The sequence below is a fragment of the Myotis davidii genome, unplaced genomic scaffold (genome assembly GCF_000327345.1).
Source record: "Myotis davidii unplaced genomic scaffold, ASM32734v1 scaffold89, whole genome shotgun sequence".
NCBI classification, from domain to species: domain Eukaryota; kingdom Metazoa; phylum Chordata; class Mammalia; order Chiroptera; family Vespertilionidae; genus Myotis; species Myotis davidii.
In genome coordinates this window covers 4,602,572-4,607,816 of record NW_006300372.1, presented here as the reverse complement: position 1 = coordinate 4,607,816, position 5,245 = coordinate 4,602,572, and the positions used below count along the sequence as shown (strand labels likewise).

At 42.1% G+C, this 5,245-nt stretch overlaps 1 protein-coding gene across 4 annotated transcripts in view; it reads left to right on the top strand.

The window, feature by feature from the left end:
• PPP2R2B (protein phosphatase 2 regulatory subunit B, beta) overlaps positions 1–5,245 on the top strand; it is a 374,353-nt gene that overhangs the window by 127,300 nt on the left and 241,808 nt on the right. The gene's annotated exons all lie outside the window — the stretch shown is intronic.

The window sequence follows — 5,245 nt, the reverse complement described above, 5'->3', positions numbered from 1 at the left end:
CAGGAATGAACTGCTATTAAGATACTCCTTTATTCCACTTATATTTGTCAATGTCTACTATGTACTTGGCCCTGACCTAGGCACTGCATAATATGGGTACAGTTCAGCATAGTGTTTCAGAACACAGGCTTGGGAACCTTTCAGGCCTAAAAATGAATTTCAGCTCCGTCACTCAGCCTGTCAAGTCTGTCGCCTCGTGCTTATAAGATGAGGATGTACCTACTTTAAGCAGCTGTTGTGAATATTAAATGACAAAAACTAAATAAATTGAAGCACTCACCCAAGTGACTGGCACATTTATATGCACAAGAAATGGTAAACATCTTAATCACACTTATTATTATTATTAGTTGTTGTTGTTGTTGTCATTGTTGCACTTGAAAGACTAGTAAGACATAGTTCCTGTGACTTTGATGCCTGACTAGGAGAGGAGATGTGAAATGGATAGAGGGAGGGAATGTTGGAAAAGAGGTGGGGATGAAATGCATAGCACTTTGCCGGCAGATGAAATTCTTCTCTGTGTTGGGAGCTGAGAAGCCTCGGTGATGGGCATTTTACATGCAGAAGCCAGTGCGATTGTGTTTAACTTAAAGTGACATCTCTTGGGCCTTTCCTCTTATGTCTGTTAAAGAAACCAAATCTTAAGTGTCAGTACAAAGGTTGCAAGCGAAAGCTACATGAGTAACACGGACACGTGCACAAGAGCACGTTCTCTCCAGAGAGCGAGCTGCAGGATGTGTCTCCACTGCTCCGTCCTGCCTCACCGGGGAGATGGGCTTGTCATGGCTTTTCCACGTGGCCAAAGGGGTAGCTGCTTGATTCATAGCTTCGTTGGGGCTATTAGATTATACTCCCAAAGGCATTTGATAATCTGTTTAACTGAGCACACTCATTTGTCTTGTTTGCAGACTACTTAGCAGATGGATTCGTGATTTGGGTAATTACTATATAAACGTTAATAAGACATGATATCTTTTATTAATTAGTACTTTATGTGGTTTGCTTTTCAAAATAGCAAAAACTAGATGACGTAATGAGTCACAAGTATGAGTTTTGCAAAATTAGCATTTGAAGGTTATTCATTCTAGAATGGCTGTCCTCTCGCAGGTTTGTTACTCAAGAACAAAGACCAGAGCCATTGTCTCGTACTCTGCACTCCAGAAAGGGCCCGTTTGTTCTGCGCAGCCAGACACTGTTTCATTTAGGGAAGCGCTCATTTACACATTTTCCATCTACTCTCCAAAGAGGTTTTGGTGTTCAAAGGATAAAATACTTTCAGAGACTCTAAGTTATGCCTGAAGAATAATTTTGTAATAGAGTTAAATGAGATTTGGACCTGCTTTTCGGAGGTAGATGGGTATTGCTGATGTATCCACTCCCACACCAACACACACACGCACACACACACACACACTGTAATTGGATACACCCTGAGCAAAAGCCTGGGAACAGGTTGGTAGAGGTTTCATCCTGCTCCGTGGCTCTCACCCCTATGGCCAGCCTCTTCCTCCACACGCACAGACACCAGCAAGCCATCATGAAAAGCCATTTCCTAGTAGGGACTGGCAGTCATGCAGTTATGTAGCAAAGAACAGCATTGTTTCTGGGGCGACTCAGTTGGAAAGTACTTCTGAACAAAGCAATCAGGTGGCGTGTTGTTACCGCCCTCCCTGAAGAACTCATTTAATGACTCCTAGGAGGGTACCATTTCCTTTCAAGACCCAGATGCCCACAGTGCTTTGAACTGCCTCACATCCCATTGTCGACAGCTTCAACAAGCATTTCTTGAGCACCCACTGTGTGCCTCACTCTGCATTAGGCCTGGTGAAGGCTTTATAGTGCCTGGTGAAGACAGCCTGTGCCAGGAGGGGTTTACAGCTCCTGTTGCTGCGTATTACAGAAGCAGGCATGACGCCGTCTTGCTTTTGCACTAAACTCAAGCCAGCAAATAGACTCCAAGGAAGAGCCTGCTAATCTCTCTGTCCAACTACCTTTTCAGGAACTCAAGTAAACCCTACTCATTACTATCACGTTCATTTGCTAAATGCTGATTATGTGCCACACATTATACTAAGCATTTTACATACGTTTTCTCACTTGCTCCTCACAAAAAAAAAATGTTTTGGCAATTAGGCAATTATGTCTATTTATAAGCCCATTTTATAGGTGAAATTCATGACAAAGATGTTAAGTAACTTATCAAAGATCCCGAGGCTATTAAGTGGCAGAGGTTTGTCTGGAGCTGCCATTATATAAAGAGTGGACAAACTTAATTTTGAAAAGCAATGTTTAATTCAGTGGCTCTTTTTTTGTCTTATTACAAGCCACAAAATTGGGACTACCGACTTTTCTCAGAGTTGCTATTTTAGCATGGTCTACAGAGTAAACATTGGCTTTTTACCTAACCACCTAACAAGAATCTCGGGCTATCAGTTGGCTGGCCATGGGACCACTTTTATAAACTGTGTCCAGTTGGGACAAGTGGATCTTTCAGCGACATCTCATTGAAAGTGTGTGTGAGCACAGTTGGCTGCGGCCCCACAGAAGTGGGCACGGGTCTGGGAGAATGCAGGGACGGCTGCAGCACGTCTCAGCTGCATGGTCTGTGACTCTAGCTCTATCTTTGTTGCCTGGGCAACCTTTCTCAGAATGTGAGAAACTCGCTTTCTCTTTTTTCCATGTCAATCTGTGGGAAGGGCTGAAAGATGTAGCTATAGGTCACCTGTTAGCCACAACCACCTATAGCTGATAGACAGAAGCAATGTTTAGGGAAACCACACCATCGTTGCCCAGTAGGATTCAGAATCTCCCAGGCTCTCTCATGAAGCTCTGAAATCAGATGGGAGAAAGGGCACCTCCCTGAACCCCAGCAGTATTTTCTACTCCATTTTTCCTAAGAAGAATATTCTATAGTAATTGTCTTTATTTTTCCTATTAGCATTGGAGGAAATGCTGAGAAGGCCATGCTGTAGTGTAGAGTGATTGTGAATATGAGCAGGGCAATCCGTCTTGGGTTCAAAGCTTGGCATCACTATTTGCTAACTCTATGTCTTTGGGCAAGTTATTTAACCCCTCTTAACCTGTTTCCTCATCTATGAAATGGAAATGCTCATCTATAGATTTTGCATATTGTGGTTTCCATTCATTTACTCAGGAGCTACTCATGTGGCAGACATTCAGCTAGATGCTAGGGAAACAGCTGAGAATGAGAAGGGTTGGGGCCTGCCTGCCTTCATAGTGGTCAAATCTCACAGGAAAGATCCATATCTCACTACAGGTTACTACAGGTATGGAGTTATGAAAGAGGAAATTGAATGAATCATGGAAAACAAACAACAGGGGTTACCCAACCTAATTTAGGTGAAATTGGAGTCAGGTTTTCCCCCACAAAAAAGATATTAAAGATCCAAAGGAAAGTACAAGTTAGCCAGTGGAAGAAATGTGGCCACATGGGAACATATTTAAAGGCGCATAGAAACATAGGAAGAACCATACGTGTTTGCATATAGATGAACCCAGGCCATTTAAGAGAGGTGCAGAGCAGTACGATGTGTGGTTGAGAGAGAAGCACAGGTTGATGCAGTCTTAGAGGGTCTCATGAACTCTGTTAAGACATTTGGACTTTATCCTAAAGGCGGTGGGGAGTCCTTAAAGGATTTAAATGGAGTGATGTGTGGAGGAGTTATGAGTATTAAATAAAATAACGTATATAAAGGTTTAGCATAGTGTTAGTACCAAGTGACTGCTCAATCGATGGTAGGTGCTATCATCATCATCACCATCTTCTTTTTCTGGGATTTCTTACACTTAGTATTTGCAACTTTAGTTAAAAGGCACAAATCCTGCCGTGTATTATAGAAATATTACAGAAAGAGACTTGGGTAATTTGTTGCAGAAAAGCATTCATTCTGAAAGGCCAGTAAAACCATCTTTGACAAAAGACAGAAGACATGAGAGGCCCAAAGGCAAATTTCTCTTCATCTGTGCTCCCGATCCTGTGTCTCCCTCCCCTCCTGTGCGTGACTGCCTCCGCAGTGCGTTCACGTGCTTCTTAGGCAGTGAAGTCATCACTCTTCCTGGCAGTCCTGTCATTTTAATAATGATTTCTTTGCCAGAGCCTGAAACAAAAATGCAGGTGGACCAGATTATATGTTTTTCAAGAGCAGGCGGGGAGGGGGTGGCATTCTAAGGCACAAAGTTTGAGAGAGCACCTGTGAAAAGCACAGGTAGGTGGCCAGATGACATGGGTTTGTACGTGTTTGAGATAAATAATCTCTGTTTGACTGAGGGGAGATGTTACATTGCTTGGCGCTTTACTGTTAAATAATTTGCATCCTTGGGTAGCAAATATAATGACAGGGCTCAGCAAAACTGAGGAAAGAAGAACATAACAGTCCTAAGTTCATGGGACTGTTCCCTTTCCTTCTCCTCTGATCTCGCTACGACTGGGTTTTGAACTAAGATTGGGCTAGAGGATTGACGTGGTTGAAGTTGACAATCACTGCATTAGGGACAAGATGGACTGGGAGCCAGAGACAGATGATTGATTTGTAATCCTCCTCATTCATAAAAGAGTGTGAAGGGGCTGAGTCAGTTAGGTTCTGAAACCAACCCTGCTATTAATTATATGTCTTTGGAATAACTTTGAACCTTTATGTAAGGATTCTTATCTACAAAATGAATTTAATTTCTTAATTGCATGCAGAATAACTGATAGACACCATTGTGCAGGACACTTTTGAGGGGATGGCTCTGAAAACTGTGAAACAAGGAATGAGTCACCTACAGGCACTTGTGAAAAACACAAACATAGGTAATGACATCTAGAACTGTATACAGTTCAAAGAATGTCAAGGACAAAAATGAGTCAATACAGTGTAGCTATGGGGCCTGGGCTTGTAATCAGACAAATCTGGCTTAGATTACTGGCTCTTTCACAAACTAGCTGCATGCATTCACTCATTTATTCCGTATATTTGGGTGCCAGTCATATGTCAAATATTAGATTTGGCTATGGCTGTACAACAGCAACCACAACAGAAAGAGAAGAAAGGGAACAACTTGCTTCATTTCTCTGTCAATTGTTCATACTTGTAATCATTTGATTAACTACACATATTGAGGAGACCACACTTTACCCTCAGAGAGGTAGAACATTCTCTGAATGGTCAAAAAAAATAGGTGACATCTGGTTAGAATTTCCTTTTGTATTCTTCTGGGTTGGAAAGAATTTGGATAACTGTAA